Below are 20,781 nucleotides of genomic sequence, written 5' to 3'. Positions count from 1 at the left end.
TCATGTTTTTGGGAAAACGATAAATGGGTAATGCCTACAGAGAGAGATGATCGTGGAAATATTCTTCTTCACTAACCCTATGTGTTTATTCCTCTTTTTCTTACTTTTAAGTAAGTCTGCTTGTCACCAGGATAGGAAATCAGGAAGACATTCAGAGATTTACCAATGTCGATGTGATCAGGGCTGGATTTACCAATAGGCAGATTGGATTAGGTATAACCTGGTTACATTGCTAGCATGAGTGTCTGGAGGTTGTTGTTTTTCTAATGTTACTATTCCAGTAGAAGACCCCAACTTTATCACTCAGTAGCTGTGTGACTTAGGCAAGTAAGTCCTTAGAGCTTTAAGCCCTAATAATCCTGTCCATTATAAAACAACAAAAGCATATATCCCATAGGGGTTATTTTGAGAATTAAATGAAATAATCCAGGTAAGGTATCTTCACGTGCTAAGCACCAAGTAAATCTGAGTTAGGATAATATAAATTGCATAAATTGTTATTGTTATTATCATTACTAGGGCATGTCTGAAACCGAAAAAGGTAGAGGGCATTTTCCATTTTCCGTCAGCCTTCCAAGTTCACGTTTCATCCTTGGCATTGGCAGCAAGGAAAGGACCTGAACTTGGAGTTAAAAATGTGGGATGCAGTCTCTGTACTTGGGCTTCCCAAGTATGTAAACCTACACAGGTTACTTGAAGGTCTCTGAGCCTTGATTTCCTTATCTATAAATTGAAGAGTGCCCATCTGATGGATGGAAGTAGAGATTAAATCTAAAATGTCTACACTGCACCTGGTACACAGTAGGCACCAATTAATATCCCTCCTCATGACTGTAACTTCCTGGGTATCTTTCTTGGGAGGCCGAAACCTCTCCCTCCCCAAGTCAAAGCCTCAGTTCTTCAGATTCTGGTTTTTTCTTTGAATTTTGTTTTTTAAAATGTTATTATTGTTATTTTTAAGTAAGCTCTAGGTCCAATGTGGGGTTTGAACTCAGGACCCCAAGATCAAGAGCCACATGTTCTACCCATGGAGCCAGCCAGGTGCCCCTCCAGAGTCTGTTTTTTTTTTTTTTTTAAAGATTTTATTTATTTATTTGACAGAGATAGAGACAGCCAACGAGAGAGGGAACACAAGCAGGGGGAGTGGAAGAGGAAGAAGCAGGCTCATAGCAGAGGAGCCTGATGTGGGGCTCGATCCCATAACGCCGGGATCACACCCTGAGCCGAAGGCAGATGCTTAACCGCTGTGCCACCCAGGTGCCCCCAGAGTCTGTTTTAAACTCTCTCTCAGTTTGATAGAACAAAGCAGTAGAAGTATTAATAATATTCATTCAAGAGTTGTGTTTTGATTACCTACTACATGCCAGGCACTGAATGTACAACAGAGAATGAAACAGACGAATGTCCCCGCCCTCTGAGGACAGGTTTTCAGCTGATTTGTCTGTTACCAGCAGAAAACTAAGTAAAAAGAATATACGGCATGTGAGATGAGGATAATTCTTTTTTTTTTTTTTTTTAAAGATTGTATTTATTTATTTGAGAGAGGGAGAAAGAGCATGAGCTGGGGAAGGTGCAGACTCCCTGCTGAGCAGGGAGCCCGATGTGAGGTTCCATCCCAGGACCCTGCTTAACTGACTGAACCACCCAGGTGCCCCAATGAGGATAATTCTTCGGGGTAAAGAATAAAGTGGAGAGGAGGGATAGGAAGCCTGTGTGTGTGTGTGTGTGTGTGTGTGTGCGCGCGCGAATTTTAAGGAGAGTGCCCAGGAAGGGCTTACTGAGAATTTGATGTTGATGTAGACGTGAAGAAAAAGAGTAAACAAAACATGGAGGAGATATGTGGAGAGAGGTAGGTGCCCTCCAATTCCACAATCCTATTATATAACACGTAACCCATATGACGGGAATTTTATATCAAATTCAGCATTACTAGCTTTCCCTCAAGGTTTACTCATCTTTGGCCATACTTCTAACACTACAGATGGGATTCAAAACTGCTCTTGGGGGAATCAGGTTAATACGTGCTTCTAACATGATTGTGCTGGCAGAAACACCTACTCCCCCCCCGCCAACTATAGCTGAAAGCATCCTGATTTTCAATGCTTTGCTCTGTCCTCTGACCTTTGGTCAAAACTCTTTCCTTTCAAAAATGTCCTTAGCTGTATCCAACCCAGTTTAATACTCTGAAAGACCAGGGTCCAGAGATACAACCAGTAATTAGAATGATAGCTACAACACTTACGCAATACTAAGAACGTGCCAGGCTCTTCAATTGCTCTATATTGTTACCTTGTCTTATCCTCTCAACAGCCTGTGAGGTAGGTTTCTTTATTATCACATTTTGCAGACAAGGAAACTGAGAAACAGAGATTAACTTGCCCAAAGTTAAGCACCTTGTAAAGTAAGAGATAGGATTTTGAATCCAGATGTATGTTTAATAATAACAGTGATTTTCAAGCTCCAATATGCAGTTGAGTCACCTGAAAAGTATGTTAAACCCAAATCACTGGGCTCCATGCACAGAAATTCTGATTCAGCGGGTCTGGGGTAGGACCTGATAATTTGCGTTTCTGACATGTTCCCGGGGGGACCACAGTTTGAGAACCACTGTGCCATGTTATACAACTTCCAGCTGGAGGGGACTAACTTTTCAAGAGTTAGGACAAAAGAAAAAAGTGCTGTCCTTAAAAAAGCACCTTCCCTCTGTTTATTGATAGCAAACTGGGGAATCAATGTTTACATTAAATTCAATTGAATTGGCACTGAGTTCTTTTTAGTAGCTCCCAGCCCGGTTTACTGTATAAGAAAATGGCACCAATAATTTTTAAGGAAGGCAGAGTCTGATCAGAGGTATCTGAGAGTTTTGAAGGTCCACAGAAGTAGATACATAGAAGGTAATTAAGATAATAATCCCCAGTAAGTCACGGCTCTGTGTCTACACACCTCCGCGATATGATACTGCCACTCCTTCCAGGAAGAATGGAATCTGTTTTCCTTCCCCACCGAACAGGAGCTAACCTTCTGCTTTGACAAGTAGAATGTTGCGGATATGATGTTCGATTCTGGGGCCTAGGTCTTAAGAAGTCTTGCAGTTTTTGCTCTTACCCTCTTGGAACCTTGAAATCACTAAGCGATGAAGAAGCCCAGTCTAGTTTACTGAAGGAGGATTGGCTTCACGGTGAACTGAGATGCCCCAGCCCAGAGCCAGGAGGAGGGTATGAAAGTTTCCCGGATTTTCCTTCCATTTGCTGTCTCTGCTTGCTCCAGCCCCACTCACCAGTGACTACTAAGGACCTTCCGTTACAGACTCTAAATTCAACTGCTTGCCTTGGCGTTGGGATGTCCCATCTTTACCCGCAGGTGGTTCTGGTCAGGTTATCCATAAGCCTGAGAGTTGTGTTTCCCTGTGGGTCCTATAGGCCATGAATTTAGGGCCATGACACAGATTATCAGTATCACTTGGAGCTATTCCTTTTCTTTTTTTAAGTTCTGTTGTAACCCTTCTGGTTAGGTCAAGAGTAATTACACTTGCTAACCGAGCTTTAGATGAATACAGTGAGAGCAGACTGTAGACAAAGAACTTTGGCAGCCAACTTCTCTAACTAGGATTTAATAGCATTATTCTGTTTTCAGTGAGTTTGTATATGTGTGTGTGTGTGTGTGTGTGTGTGTGTGTGCGTACGCCACCTATTTATATAGAATGATCCTGGTTTTTCATTTGTGTTTGTCATATAAAATTGTATTTTCAGGTAAATGTAATAATTTCAAAGTCATATTCCCTTACAGAAAAAAGTAATAACCAATGATAGCACAGGAAGCAAACCTATGTGGCAGAAGCTGTGATATAAAGGCGAGATATGGCAAATGGCTGAGATGCTCCGATGAGTGCCTCCAAGTTGTGGCGACCTCACAGACCTCCAGCTTCCATCTTCAGAGCGTGTGCAGCGATGATCCTGGGACAACTGTCCTGGCTCCCAGCTTGCCTTCCCTTGTTCTTTCTTCCATCCTCATCCCAGGTTCCATCCTCCAGGCTTTAGAACGTGTTGGAGAAAAGTGAAGTGCTACCTTCTGTGAAAGTGCTCACCCTTCTCCTGTCTTCTTCCCCACTTAGCAGGAGGGCCTGACTGTATAGTCTCTCTCTCTTTTTTTTTAAAGATTTTATTTATTTATTTGACACAGAGAGAGAGAGAGACAGCCAGCGAGAGAGGGAACACAAGCAGGGGGAGTGGGAGAGGAAGAAGCAGGCTTCCAGCAGAGGAGCCTGATGTGGGGCTCGATCCCAAGATGCTGGGATCATGCCCTGAGCTGAAGGCAGACGCTTAACGACTGTGCCACCCAGGCGCCCCTGACTGTATAGTCTCTTGAGTGGAAAGGTTCTTCTCAAACCTTTAAGGCTGTTTCTCTTTCTTTTTTTTGTTATTTAAGATTTTATTTATTTATTTGAGAGAAAGAGAGAGAGAATGCACAAGAGAGCCCAAGTGGTGGAGAGGGAGAAACCGGCTGCTCATTGAGTGGGGTACCCAAGGTGGGGCTCCATCCCAGGACCCTCGGATCATGACCTGAGCTGAAGGCAGCTGCTTAACCCACTGAGTCACCCAGGAGCCCCTTTCTCTTTTCTTTTTGAAATGTGAACACGTCGTTTAGGGCGGGGTGTATCTTATTCTTGGGAAACTCCTAAAACCCTGAAGGGCTGAGAAGGCTGGGTGGCTTGTAGCTGGTTCTAAGCCCTTGGCTGTGAGAGGGAGAGTCGTCAGGGGCTTTAGAGGTTCATTTGATAGTGTCAGCCCTGCTCACCAGTCTAGAAGGCAGTAGCACATAGAGTGACATCCGTGTTCAGGGCTAGAGAGGGCAATGTTGCAAGAAACTCTCTTATGATGCATTTGGGTGTGTGGGATGGGCGTAGATGCAGCCGAAAAGCAGAGCAGGCAGGAACTCCCAATATCGAAGCAGTTTACATTGAGTCCTTTGCATGTGCCAGGTACTGTTATGTGTACTGGGGATAGAGAAGTCAGCAAAACAGCCAGAGAATCTGTTCTAGCGGGTCTGGCTTTCTAGTAGCAGAGACACATGGTAAACTAACACACAAAATAATAGAGAGAATAATACCAGATAGCAATAATAGGTATGAAGAAAAATTAAGCAGCTGCTTAAAGGGATTGAAAATGAATGTGTGTGAGTGTCTACAGGGTGTGTGTGTGTGTGTGTGTGTGTGTGTGTGTGTGTACAGGGTGCTAGTTTAGTGGTCAAAAAAGCCTTTCTCATGGGAATTCATTTGAGTAGAGACGGGATAAAGCATTTCTTAGCTGGAGATTGTTAATTGGCCAGATATGGGCCAACTTCAGACCACAGATGTGATTTGCCTTGACGACATGCTTGACTTGGCCAGCATCTCACACAAAATCTGGATTTTTCGCTTCTCTTGAAATAGTTCCAGAAGCAACACTGGGCCCACTGGAGAGCACTTTACTGGAGTGAGTGACGGCTGCCATCCTTGGTTGAGCCATGTGCTCTCTGACCGGTCTGCCTCTATTGTGTACTTTACCTGTCTTGCCTCTACAGATATTTGAGTTTGTTGACTTTCATCCTGAGATCAGAAAACAAAACAAAAATAGCAAGGATTATTTCTGCCTCCAAATATTATTAACAAAACAGACTCTGCTGTGTTTTAACACGCACATTTGGAAGACTACGCTATAGCTTATTTGCAAAATGCATCATTCAGTCAATAAACATTCTTAATGTATAGGCTAGGAGGACAGAACAGAAAAAAACAGAATGATGGAAGCTATATCCCCTGCCTTCAAGGGACCCACAGTCAAGTGGGAAAGACAGATATTTGAAGAAAGAATCACAATGCTGGGAGTGACAGACTGCTAAAGAAGCACTGGGTTAAGAATTTAACTCTGCTGGGAGAAATGGTGGTTATGGGGGTGGGGGAAGCATTCTAGAAGAAAAAGTTATGAACAGGGCATGGAGGTGAAAGAGAACAGGGGACTACCCCTTGTGACTGGGATTCCCCCTCTCCATCCTTACCCCTTGTCCTACCCTCTGCAGTGCCTTCTTTCTCTAGAGTTTTGAAATTTCCCTTCTTATAATCTCCCCTTTATTGAAGGCAAACCAAGAAACAGGCACCTTCCCTCCCCTGTTCTTGGAGAGATGGGGGCAATGCTGAAGAAGAGAGTGGGAGGGTGTTTTGAATTTTCCACTTCTCTCCTGTGAAATACCTTAAAAAGGCTGTTGGCCAGTGGTCTCCAGTACTCTCCACATGTCAGTGTCAAGTGACACCAATCAGGTTCCTGCTATTTTTTGCTGCGTAACAAGTCATGACAAAATGTAGCATCTTGAAACAATTTATGATTATCTCCAGGTTCTGTGTGTGGACTGGTCTCACTTGGGTGGTTCTTCTTTGAGATCTTTTATGTCGTTGCAGTCTGGGAGGGCTGGGGCTGGAGTTATCTGAAGGCTCAGCTAGGCTGGATGTCCAGCATGGCTTCTTCATTCGTGTATGTGGTGCTCTAATGCTTCTCCTTGTGGCTCTTGGTCGAAGCAGTCATGAGACAGCTCAAAGTCAAAAGGATGGAAGAATAGACCCCATCTTCAAAGAGGAATGTCATGCATGTACTAAGAGAGAAGAAACTGGTAGGGGCTGTGGAGACATGCTACCTCAGTTAGCAAAGGGGGACATCTTCCCAGTGCTCAGATATGATCTGACAATGTCAGGTCACTGGAGGAAGTTCCATGGGTTGGGATTTCTTGGAGTTATTCCTCTAGAGGATTTTAGGGGATGTTACCTGTGAGATAGACATCATTAAAATTAGAAGTTGGCAATGATATCTGGTTAGACTTCCTGTTCCTCAGTGTACTCCTAGCTCCCCAAAAGGGAAATTAAACTCTACTTGTCAGTTGTAAGTATTCTGAAAGTTCTCTGAGGTGACCATGAGATATGGAGTAAAAAGCATGGCCAATGAGACATGGACTTGCTTTTAGGTTCTGCCACATGAGGTAGCCTGGCAAATTATGACTCTTTCTTTTTTCTTTGAAGATTTTATTCATTTATTATTTATTTATTTATATTTTTTATAATAATTTTTTATTCTGTTATATTAATCACCATACAGTATATCCTTAGTTTTTGATGTAGTGTTCCATGATTCACTATTTGCATATAACACCCAGTGCACAATGAAATATGTGCCCTCCTTAATACCCATCACCGGCCTATCCCATTCCCCCACCCCCCTCCCCTCTGAAGCCCTCAGTTTGTTTTCCAGAGTCCATAGTCTCTCATGGTTCATTCCCCCTTCTGTTTAACCCCCTTCCTTCTTCCCTTTCTTCTCCTATCGATCTTCCTACTTCTTATGTTCCATAAATGAGTGAAATCATATGATAATTGTCTTTCTCTGCTTGACTTATTTCACTTAGCATAATCTATTTATTTAGAGAGTGAGAGCACAAGCAGGGGGAGGGGGAGAGGGAGAAGCAGGCTCCCCAACATGGGGCTCAATCCCAGGATTCTGGGATTATGACCTGAGCCGAAGGCAAAAGCTTCACTGACTGACCCACCCAGGTGCCCTAAATTATTACTTTTTCTGAGAAACTTTTTTTTTTCACCTGCAAAAAGGGGATAATGATATGTAGTTTGTTCTAAGGATTATAGGGATTCATGTATGTCAAATGGCCATCTTAGGCATGCTGTAGGCATAAGTACACGGCTGCTGAGGCACTGCTGGACACGCTAGAATCTGAGGTTCCTCGCTTCCTTTCTCTTTCCCTCCCTTCCTTCCTTCCTTCCTTCCTTCCTTCCTTCCTTCCTTTCCTCCCTCCCTCCCTCTCTCTCTTTCTCTTTCTTTCTTTCTTTCTTTCTTTCTTTCTTTCTTTCTTTCTTTCTTTCTTTCTTTCTTTCTCTCTTTCTCTCTCTCTCTCTCTCTCTCTCTCTCTTTCTTTCTTTCTTTCCTTCTTTCCTTCTTTCCTTCTTTCCTTCTTTCTTCTCTTTCTTTCAGATAGCACTTCCTTCCTTTTTGACACCAGAAAAGACTCCCAGTCTCATCCTGTATTTTCCTTGTTTCAACATGGAATCAACCACTTGCCCAAGAAACCCTGGTTTCTTCTATTGTAGAATGGTATTTCAAAACCAAGATCTACGTACTAGGTTGCTACTGGGATTTCCCCACTGCTTCTGGGACTTGTAAGAAGCCTTGGCTAGGAGAGAGAGATAAATAGACAGACATATTTGTTTATCTGTGTAACTCATGCATACACACAAATCTATTATTTCTTTTTTTTTTTTAAGATTTTTTATTTATTTATTTGACAGAGATAGAGACAGCCAGCGAGAGAGGGAACACAAGCAGGGGGAGTGGGAGAGGAAGAAGCAAGCTCATAGCGGAGGAGCCTGATGTGGGTCTCGATCCCATAACGCCGGGATCACGCCCTGAGCCGAAGGCAGACGCTTAACCGCTGTGCCACCCAGGCGTACCTATTTATTTCTTTTTCTGTCCATCTGTGTACATATGTACCAAATCACGAGTTTACTCTGAGACCTCCCACTGCAACACAGCACACTTGGGTTCTTCGTAGCATTACCTTTTGCTTATTTGTAACTTCTCTTCCTTCTCTGACAAGGAGAGATCTGGCCCTCCTTACCATAATTGTTCTAAGATGCTTCCAAACTTTTTCTCAAAACGGCTGTAACTTTTTGCATTCCCATCAACAGTGTCTGAGAGTTTTAGTTGCTCTTGAATCCACGTCAGCACGTGATACCGCAGAGTTTAAAATTTTAGCCATTGTAATACGTATGTAGTAGTATCTCCTTGGGGTTTTAGTCTGCACTGTCCTGATGACTGATGATGCTGAAAATCTCTCATACTTATTTACCATCCGTATATCTTCTTTGGTGAGGTGTCCACTCAGACTGCTCATTTAAAAAAATCGATATTTTTGTTTTCTTTGGTTTTTATTGTTGAATTAAGACAGTTACTCATATATTCTGGACAAAAGACTTTTACTGGATATGGGATTTGCAAGTATTTTCTCCCCACCTGTGGCTCTTTTTGTTTTCTTAACAGTGCCTTTCATACAGCAAAAAAAAAATTTTTTTAAGATTTTATTTATTTGAGAGAGAGCATGAGCAGTGTGGTGGTGGGAGAGGGAGAAGCAGGCTCTCCGCTGCGCAGGGAGCCTGACTCCGGGCTCAATCTCGGGACCCCAGGATCATGACCTGAGCCCAAGGCAGACGCTTAGCCAACGGAGCCACCCAGGCGCCTCTTTAGAGCAAAAATTTTTAATTTTGATAAAATCCATTTTCTTTTATGTAATATGTTTTTGGACTCATATTCAAAACTTTGCCAAACCCAAGTTGTGCAGATTTTTCTCTCAGTTTTTTCCCTTAGAACATCTATAGCTTTATATTTTATATTCAGTCTATGATTAATTTTTAGCTATTTTTTAAAAAGAATTGGTTTATTTTAAAGAGAAAGAGAGCGCATGAGCCAGTGGAGGGAGGGGCAGAGGGAGAGAGAGACTCTTAAGCAGGCTCCCTGCTGAGCACGAAGCCCGAGAGGGGCTCCATCCCAGAACCTTGAGATCATGACCTGAGCTGAAATCAAGAGTCGAATGCTCAACCAACCGAGCCACCCCGGCGCCCCAATTTTTACTTTTTTATAAAATATGAGGTGTTTGTTGAGATTTTGACTGAATAAAAATTAAACTTTTCATTTATTGAGATGGAGCTGTTGAATAGGCAGCTGGGTTGGGCATTCAAGTTTGAAGTTCAAAGGGGAGACACAGATCGGAGACATAGATTTGAGAAAATTTAGTGCTATTTCTTTGATGATATTTCCGCCTCCATTCTTCTCTATTCTTTCTGAAATTTCTATTAATCAGATTTTTAACCTCTTAGAGTGAGCTTCCTATTCTCTATCTTTGCTTTCGGGTGTCTAATTTCTTACCTATGAGGGCTTCAATTCTCTGAGGGATTTCTTAGACTTTCTCTTTATTTATTTGTTTACTTATATTTTGTTATTGTAGTTTAATTTTTCAAGTTCTTTGTTTTTTATTCCTCCTTTTTCTATAATATTCACCTTTGGGTTTATCAATTCAAGATTTTCTTATATTTCTCCAAAGATATCAATTGGTATCTTTGAGGTTTTCCCCTGTTATTTATCTTTCTTTGAGATCTGAGTGAATGCGTGTGTGTGTGTTTAGAGAACTTTCTTCATGTGTCTAATAATCCTTGATTGCCATGATTATGAATAAAATGTGGAAAATCTTTTAGAAGCTATTATAGAAGTAATTATGTTCTCCCCAAATTTGTATGTTGAAAATCTAATCCCCAGTACCTCAGAATGTGACAGTATTTGGAAATAGAGTCTTTGAGGAGGTAATTAAAGATGGCGTGCCTGGGTGGTTCAGTCAGTTAAGCGTCTGCCTTCAGCTCAGGTCATGATCCTGGGGTCCTGAGATTGAGCCCCGCATCGGGCTCCCTGTTTAAATGGGGAGCCTGCTTCTCCCTCTCTCTCTGCATGCCGCTCCCCCTGCTTGTGCTCTCTCCCTCTCTGTCAAATAAATAAATAAATAAATAAATAAATAAATAAATAAATAACATCTTTTTAAAAAAGGTAATTAAGGTAAAATGAAGCCATATGGGTAGGCCCTCAACCTGTATGGCTGGTGTCCTCAAGAGGACATCAAGATCCCAAAAGAGGGAGATCATGCGAAGACAAAGGGAGAAGACAATGATTTACAAACCAAGAAGAGAGATCTCAGAAGATACCAACCCTGCTGACACCTTGGTCTCAGACTTCTAGGACTCCAGGAAAACAATCTGCTGCTGTTTAAGCCACCCAGTCTGTGGTATGTGGTTATGGCAGCCCTGGCAAACCAGAAGCTGTCAGACATGAGGCTGTCATCCCTTACGGTTATTTGCTAGAGAACTGGCTGTTTCACTGATGCATATCTCTTTCCCTCCCCAAAATATGTACACACAATTTCACTATGTAGTAGTCATTCAGTATCTCCAGGGATGAATCCTTCCTCTTCCTCCTGGAGGTAGACACCTACTGAGGCTTGATGGTCCGGTCATTCGGGATGAAATTTTTCACTTGACTACCCCTTCTACTCTTTGGTACCTCACTGCCACCTTCCGCTGTGTCTGGTGCTTCTGAACAAAAGTCTTTGCTTTCACTTTTTTCTTTTCTTTTTTATTTTGTTTTATTTTATTTTTTTTAAAGATTTTATTTATTCGACAGAGATAGAGACAGCCAGCGAGAGAGGGAACACAAGCAGGGGGAGTGGGAGAGGAAGAAGCAGGCTCATAGCGGAGGAGCCTGATGTGGGGCTCGATCCCATAACGGCGGGATCACGCCCTGAGCCGAAGGCAGACGCTTAACCGCTATGCCACCCAGGCGCCCCCCTTTTCTTTTTTAAATAGGCCCCCCACCTAGCATGAAGCCCTACACGGGGCTCAAACTCATGATGGTGAGATCAAGACCTGAGCTGAGATGGAGAGTCAGATGCTTAACCCCTTTCACTTTCACTGGAGAATAGAATCTGGCTGTCAGTTATGGGGAGTAGAGCATTTGGCTGCTGGCGTCTCTGCATACGGTTGGGGGAAGGTGGTGGTATATGAACGCACATCGGGAATTTCAAGCCATCCATGCACTTTTTTGTTTTAAGCCTCACCCCTGGCCATGTGTCCCTGTAGTTGCTCCTGACTTTTCCGGGGCAAATACGTGCGCTTCTCATTGTCGTCCTCCTGGGTATGAATTTGGGATTTACGCTTGTTCTTCTGCCACATTAGTCACCATTCCCCCATCTGCTTTACATCTTCCCAAAGTGTGAACAAGCTTCCCCTTTTCCTCACTGGGTTATGCCTTTTTTATTTCTTTACCACTATTTTGTTGGAGAAGATAAGGGAGTGTGTTCAATCCGTCATTTGTGGCTCTCCGGGCAACATTTGGAAAAAGGAGGACGACAAGGTGATCATAGAAATACATTTTTTTTTCCTCACTGGAAATCAGAACTGATAATGAAAATAAAATTCCAAAGACTTTTTAAAAGTTGCTTTTATAACCAGTAGAGAGGAAAATTAGGTCCAGCTAACTGCGTTAGCTGCACTTACTCTGCAATTTGTTTCTTCACTTGTCAAATACTAGAATAAGACCGCGTTACTGGTTGCTTCCCCACACCAAGTGGTTATTAGAATCAGCTACGGTGCCTGTTTGTAACCCGGATCCCTCAGCCACAGGGTCAAAGGTCCACATTCCTCCGTAGGTCTCGGGTGGAAAGCGTGGGGGCTAATAATCTCTTGGGGCCCCTGACGCTTGGATATCCTCTGAGTCTGTGAATTTTATTTCTATTGCTTGGTTCTCTTTTTAGCTGGAAACTGTTTTATGAATAGCAAATATTCTAAGTATTGGACAATTGTAGGGGCGTCCGGGTGGTTCAGTGGGTTAAGCGTCTGCCTTCAGGCTCCCTGCTCAGTGGGGAGTCTGCTTCTCCCTCTGCCTGTCACCCCACTCATGCTCTCTCTCTCACTCTCTCTTGCTCTCAAATAAATAAATAAAATCTTAAAAAAATAATAAAAAATAAATATATATTTTTTAAAGATTTTATTTATTTGACAGAGAGAGACAGCCAGCGAGAGGGGAAACACAAGCAGGGGGAGTGGGAGAGGAAGAAGCAGGCTCCTAGGAAGGAGCCTGATGTGGGGCTCGATCCCAGAATGCTGGGATCACGCTCTGAGCCGAAGGCAGATGCTTAATGACTGTGCCACCCAGGCGCCCCCCAAAATAAATATTTTTGTAGATCCATTAAGAGCCTTAAACCGAACATCAATATTACACAAAAATAGGCCACAGATTAACAAGTGGAAGCATATAGCTGATGTAGTAGCTGGGAGGGGAAGGGTGGGGTGCTATGAGTGGATGATATGTGATTTGGAAAAAAAAAATCAAAATATATTTTTATATTTCAAAAGCAAAATGTCTTTTCCACATAAGAATTTGAAACATTAAAAGCTATTGTTTTTTTCTTATCTGACGTGATGCACAGGAAATAGAATGTCTTTTCCGCACACACAAAACTCACTGGTCAGGGTGGAAGCCAGAGGTGGGGGAAATGGTGTCACGAGACTTTCAGGCTTATCCAAAGGGGTCATGGGCTTAAAAAGGTTGCAAAGCACTGCAGTAGTGAGATGGATTGGTTTCTGAAGAAAAGTGAGAAAAGAAAACCATTAACTCCAACTGTCACTCTTCCAACTGAATATTGAAACCACTTGGGAACAAATTTTGAGTGAGGTTTACAGTCATAAGCAACGTTGGTGTTTTTGAGGTTTGGTTGTGAATCGCCATTTAGCGGTACCACATGCTTCCTAGAGATGTGATTAATTGTCATATTTTAAAGCTTTTAAACGTGTTAAGTTGCCTGTTACATGGGGCTAACTTATTGAAAGGTTTCTGTTCGCTTAGATTAGTGGATTTTTGTGTTGCATTGTGGCTTAGGGGACAGAAGATTCAGGAGACTGGAATTTCCATTCTATTTTCACGATGACGGTGCATAGAGTGGAACAAGTCACTGAGTGTTTTATCTCTAAGTCTTTGGATAAAATGTACTGCATGCAAGGGTGACTTGGTTCACAATTTGTCACCCATGGATTGCAAAGGTTCATTTGGCTGATTGACAGACTGGCCAACTAGGTAAGTTTCTTCCTCCTCCTTCCTTCTTTATATTGAAGATAAATGAGGGCATGAAATCCAAAGTGATAGTTACATGTTATAGTGATAGTAATCATGGTAGTAATGGTAGTGGTAGTCTTACTATATACATCACTCCTTAATGTCAGAGGGGAGATGAATGAAGGAGACCAGAACATTCTGTCTTGCATTCAAAGCAGTGAGTCTGGAGACAAAAAAGCTGATTTTGAGCCCTAATTCTGCCAGTTCTGTGAACTTGGTGAGGATGGCTTAAGCTCTCTGAGCTTCAGTTTCCTTGTTTATAAAACGGAGATCACAATAGCTACCTGATGGCGTTGCTTTGAGAACTAAAGGAAATGATATTTTTAAGAACGAAGACTGTGCCTGGCATTTTGTCCCGAAGATGATGGGAACCACTGTAAACTTTTAAGTAAAAGAATGATACAATTAGGTTTATGTTTTAGTAAATGTGAAGGAGAAGTAAGGGGCACATAAAACTAGAAAATGAGATTTGAAGCAGAGAAACAGGTGGAAAAGTTGTAATACACCTGAAAAATTGCATGTCTTAAATAAAGCAGGAGAAGTGGAGAGAATGAGACATCCTTGAGTGATGGCAGTGAGGCCCAGTCTCATTTGTCTTGACAACAAGCATGATGCCTGGCCTATGGTTGGGGCTGAGAAAATATTTTACTTGATTGTAGAGTTGCTTCAATTTGATTCAGTGTCATCAAAAAAGGTAATAAGGTGAGAAATTCTGTGATTCTAACTGATGTGTGTTTTGTTTTGTTTTTTTCATGTTTCCTTTTTCCCCCAACTCTCTCCCTCCTTCCAATTTGGGCAGCTAGGCGTTTTGCCTTCTTGTCCTTGGGAAAGAGGTTCTATGGGAGAAAGCAGACTTTAAAAAGGTTGTAAAGTTAACAAATCGTCACTGTTTCAAAAAAGCCTCATCCCATTTGGAAGAACACATGATGAATCAGAGTCAGTGTCTCCCTCACAGAAATAAACAAAGATTTCTTACCCTGAATGATGGAGAGAAGCAGAGGGGGCATAATGAGACCTTGTGACTTTCTAGGACAATGGAGGTGAACCGAGGACTGAGGAAACTGGATAAGCTTGAGGAGACCCAAGCTTCTGTCCCTGGGTAGTGCCTGGGGGTGTGAGTGGTGAGAGGCAAGTTCCAGGCCTGGCCACCAGCCTGATGAGGCAGCCTGACTGTTGTCTGGGCGGTGCAAGCCTCACGGAGTTCCTCGTGTCAGAGCATGGCATTGCAATAGCAGATGAATTTAGGACTGGAAAATGCAAGTTTTCCACAGATCACAGCAGCGCCCTACAGTGGAATTTTCCTACACAGAAGTGTGACTCAGAGGAGAATCAGGGTCTTAAATGGTCTTAATGATGGGAATGACAGGGTGGGACAGGAGGGTGCCATACTGGCCTGCCAAGGACCAATGCCTGAGGTCTAGAAGGGAGCCAGGACCTCTGAGTGGATGATAGTGTAGATATCCACTGACGATCAGATATTCTCTCCCACTCCATCCTGATACCTTGACCCTATGAGTCCTGGGAACCTCGTGGCCCCCAAAGTTCTGAGGCAACCCTGGGCAAGCCAAGGAGTCTGTATTTGAATTAATTTAAATTATGTCTTTACCATCCAGGAGTGTGGGGACTCACGATATAAATTGAATTCAGTTATAAAAATACAAAGAAAAGTTCTTGGGCACCTCCTTTTGTCAACTGACATTTCACCTCCCTATATGAATAAATTTGTGGACATATTAGTAGAAGCACAGTAGGCATTGATTTTAAGTCGCTGCACGAACACATTCTGTGTGGCACCGGACAGAACACACCTGAGGTACAGGTTTAATCTAGGAACCCAATTTTCAAGATTATTGCCAAACTGGAAACTGATAAGGACGGAAAGAGAATAAAAATCGTGCAGTATGAAAAATCATACAAAGATCTGGAATCCTTAGCTGGGACTCTAGCAGTGTTCTAGTATTCAAAGACAGCAGTGAAGACTAAGTCTGGAATTCTCGCAATGTTTATGTAGCACCGACTGTTTTCCAGGTACTGTCTCAAGCCCTTCATGAAAGTTAGCTTTCAATTCTTACCAAAACCAGAGCACTAAGTCCTATGATTATCACCATTTGCCAGGTGAAAAAAATGGAGATGCAGAGCAGGTACCTAATTTGCCCAAGTTCATAGAGCTGACGAATGACAGAGCCAGGATTCAAACTTAGCTCTGCTCCGGGGCTCGTGGCCTCACTTCACTCACTGTCATGTTCTAATTAGTGTGACAAAGAACTTTATTTACAGTCAGAAAGGAGCATGGGCCACAGGAGCCGTGATTTCACTGAAAGTGGGTTAGGCAGGTGTCATGGTTGGTATCGAGAGACTCTGAGGTCTCTGATTCTGAACTTCTAGGAGGCCATTATTTCCTTGAAATTTTACTGGTTGATTAAATTTTTTTTTCATAAATTTGGTTCGAAATAACTCTTTTCTCCCTCAAGTGGCACGTGAGACTTACTCAACAAAAAGCAATAAAAATCTAGCTCAGGTGATGCAGCTCGTATTCTCCGTGCATAATCATCCTTAGCAGTATCCTATTGAAAAACAGCAGACTTTTGTACGTGAAAATATTTTATTTATGTAGCTACAGAGCTCATTGAGGATGACTTGGTGAAATTAATTTTAGATTCTCCTATACTTGAAAAAAAATTTTTTGGGGGGGTGACTCTATCTCTTGATTGTTGATTCTGTTGGCTGAATTTCTTGGGGTTAGTTTTTCCTACATGTTTTGGAATTTTGGTTTGGGAGCTCATCTTGTGGGGGAGGGGGTCCTCCATCCATTCCCACTTCCATGGGCATTCAGCTCTGTCTCACATAGCTGAGATTATCATGGTCAATCTAGTCTTCCATCTCATTAGAATATTGAGAATGTCACACTTGGTGGTCCATGAAGATCTGTCCCTTAGGAATATCAAGAGTTTACAGTACTTGTGGAATGCATTCAGAAAGTGGGTGAGTACAATGAAATGAGTGCAAGCTCCAGCTTGCTTTATGTATACACTGACCTTTTCAGGCATGCAACTACATAAAATTCAAGAAAGGATTATATCTATTTTAGACTGAACGTTATCAACAGTGGTTTGCCATTTTGGAAAATCAAATTCCTGACAGTCTAAACACTTAGGCTTTTGAGTTGCCAATACCATGCACTCCATTAATCGGCTTCTGTAGCTGTCTCATTCACTGTGATTGCTACACAGAGTTGTAAATATCTAACAACTTCCTTACACCTTTCAGTGTGACTGTGACCAAGCATTTACATATTGAAGTTCTTCATTTCTCTCCTTTTATTTATTCTTTATATTAAAATTGCTCTTATATTGATTTTTAAAGATCTGTATGTAGGTAGGTAATTCATTATAAATTTCATTTGGTGCAGAACAGAGGTCATTACAAAATATTTATAAAATGGAGGTTTGAGGATTTAAAGAGCTTTCATTTTGTTTTAAGTTTCTATCATCTCCAAAACCTCAAAATGAAACCAAGCTCAAACCTCTCAATTACAAAACCAGGGCTTCCTTGAATCTTGACTCAAGTTTACTAAAAGAGTATATGACGCTTCACGAAAGTTGGTAGGAGGTAAGGTTTCCAGGGAGGGAGTGTGAAGAAAATACCAGGTTTAGGAAAAAACAAAGATCAAGTTTAGAAAACTTTACTTTCTCAGAATATTTGCAGAAACTTTCTACTTAGACAGCATTGCGTGGAAGAACAAATTAAATAAGCAGGTGCCGTGGCAAGCCTGCAGGATTCATCCACGTTTCTGTTAGTGTATTTATGTCTTTTTTTTCCTTCTCTAATTCTCTTACCTGGATGAGTTGGTATCAGAGGATACATTTTAACTTCAAGACAGATGAGATCAGAAAAAGAGATGACCTTTCTTTTTTAAACTCAACATTGCTTTCTATTGACTCAGTGGAAGTCCTTTGCCTTTACTCTATTTTCCTCCTTGAAATAACTTTTCTCTCTTTGTCTCCACTCTTTCGAGTCCTATATTATACACTGAAAGAATAGATGAGCAAAAATGTCTAATGAAAAAGGGAAGAAAGCTTAATGAGCGAAGAGTTATCTTGCCAAATTAATAAAATGTAGTATAAGGCTACACTGAATAAAATAGCATGCTGAACACAAGAATGGGTACAAATAAAAGAGATATTACAGAAGCAGACTCTCTCGAAAGCTGTTATGATAAAAATGGTATCGGAAACGAGTAGAGGAAGATTATTACATAAAGGGTGAGTACACAATAGATAAAACTTCGAGAGAAAGTTAGATTCTTACTAAAGATCATGCACTAAAATAAATCTGACAGAATTTATGTTTTATTTAATGTTAAAAATAGCAGAAAATATGGATGCTTAGCGTCATGATCTCAGAGAGGGAAATAACTCCATACGAAAAAACAGAAAGCAAACTGATGGAGGAAATCACAAAGGAGTAGATGGATCGTTAACTACTTTAAATTCTGTTTTTATTTGTAGTAACAGTAATGCCTACTTAATAGTATGCACTATGCTAATGAAATGGTCTCCAGGCACCATGAATGTGTGTCTCCAACAGGAGAACATCTGCTGCTTACAGGTGTCCAGGTTGTGTCCCATACAAGGGCACGACAACCAAGAGAGTGATTCACATTGTAGACACATTTATTATTTTGATCCATTTTTATTACAACTTGCTCTAGGTTTCAAAGATAGGCTATTTGTATACTTATGATAAGTTCCCTAACTAATCAAGTGAAATATCTTTTCGTAATATAGTACGTAGATATCGTTTTGCTTTGACTCATGAAGGAACAAGGTTAACGAACAAAAGACTTTGTTGATGTAACAATAAACAATGCTTCTAATACTGGAAGCTACTTTTCACAAATTTCATGAGCTCATCAGAAAATATCTTAGAATGAAAAAGAAAAATTCCCTGGTGGTAAAAGGTAGCTAAATTCTGTGTCTCATTTTGCAGTTAACAGTATTGTCATTTGTTTATTTTACTAAAGTGATATTGCAGAGTTTCCATTTAAGCCTAATAATACTTCATCTGACATGAATCATTGTAGAATGAGTAACATTTATTTACCATTACCACATAACGATCTAATTATATCATAGCCATTATTATGCTATGAAAATTTTATCATACAATTTTAATTGCTGTTAAAGCTTAATGGCTCATTAAATGAATAAAATTTTAAAATGTTACACATTCTAAAGTAAATGTATAAAATGATCACATAATTTCTGCCCAGATACTCAAAACATAAGAAAACAGCGTATCATGATCAGAAAAACAGAAAATGAGAATCCACCATACAAAAAATGAGAAAGAAATTATTTGGATCATTGAATGCCAGGGGGAAGAGAGAAAAGGAAATGATTAGTCTCGGAAAAATCTAGCACAGACTTTACAGAGGGGACAGGTGGTGAATTTACTCTCTATTTCTATGTCAATAAATGAGAAAGAAAAAAAAACCCATGTAGAATCCATTAAATGAAATACACTTTCTGTTGATCCAGTTAAAGTCCTTGTATTTGAATATTAAAAGCAGAACCCTCTTGTTCAGATTATCCATTTCAAATAGGACAAATTTATCTTCCAGAAGAAAGCACAGATAGGAAGTTTTTGGAAACTTCTCACGTAAGAATTCTGGCAGATGTTGAAAAAAAATCCTAACTCCTGTTACTTTTTTTTTTAAGCTGAAAGAATTCTTTCTAAAAAAAAATATTTCTTTATAAATCCCTTAAGGAAAAAAACTGAATAAAGAGAATGGGGGCACCGAATGGCAGATTCTGTCAATTAATTGTCGTAAAAAATGAAGAGTGAAATGCACCACAATCATTTTATTAAGTGTTTAAGATTAAAAACTTTTGAAAAAAATAGATAATTATTGATACTATAGGAAATAAACTATTTGAAGATGAGAAACTATTAATGTGCCAATAGTGAATGCATACTATAAATAATTACATATTTAGCAAAACATTTGAGCGTTCAGAGAATAATCTACACAACTGATTGACAATGGGAATCTCCTTCATTTAGTAGAAACCATAGCAAAATTGGGTAACATTATGACTGACACTTATGCATAATACAAGCATAACAACAAATAACAATATTGCACGTTATGTAAGAGATGAAATACAAAACCAAAAATCAGGATTATAGCAGATGGAATTAACAAGATTATTTAATGAGGTGAACAATGCTAGTTATTAATCATTTTAGATACAACCAGTGGTGCTCTTGATCAACTGACTCTCTTAAAAAAGAAAAAGAAAGTCCTAATTTGTGACATTTGCCAATTTCAATGGTGCAAACACTCCTAATAAGGCTTATTTCAAGCTCCTAATAATTTAACAACTGGCTCACAAAATTCCTGAATATTTAGTGGGAGGCTTTCACCAGCCAGTGCAAGAGGGCTCCTACATACCACATACACATACCACGGAAGCCACGTAGAACAGGTGATAATCGTTGTTAGATCTGTGAGTTTAAAAATGGAAGTCTTGTTATTTCTACATGTGACTAGTTGGGGCAGTTCTATCCCGTAGGTGACATAGGTAAAGAACAATTATACCTGTATTTTTAGTAGACCACTTCTAAGAGAAAATCTGAAAATCTAAAACTGGGTACAATAATAGCATAAATGTGCAAGGAAAACATAGCAAGTTGCAACAGATGATGTTTGAAAATGATAGAATATCCTATAGTCTGCTTTCTGTGCATTTTTTTTAAACTGGGAGGAAATGAGACAGCAAAACTCTCTGATAACTCGGAATAGCTTTTTTATACGGCACAAACTATACAACTACTTTTTAGCCTCAATAAAAATGAAAGAGTAGTGGGTACATATTTACCAAACATAAGTATTTAGCCATTGTTGAATTTGTAATAGGAAATGCAGCTGGTAACATTATGTTACTAAAAACACAAGTAGAAGAGGGGAGTTTTGGTGGGGGTGGGTGGGTGAAATAGGTGATGGGGATAAAGGAGGGCACTTGTCATGATGAGCACCAGGTGA

This window comes from Ursus americanus, chromosome 20 (assembly GCF_024610735.1).
Source record: "Ursus americanus isolate L20-20 chromosome 20, mUrsAme1.1.p, whole genome shotgun sequence".
Classification (NCBI taxonomy): Eukaryota; Metazoa; Chordata; class Mammalia; order Carnivora; family Ursidae; genus Ursus; species Ursus americanus.
The sequence above is the reverse complement of the archived record's forward strand: the minus strand, read 5'-3'. Positions refer to the sequence as shown.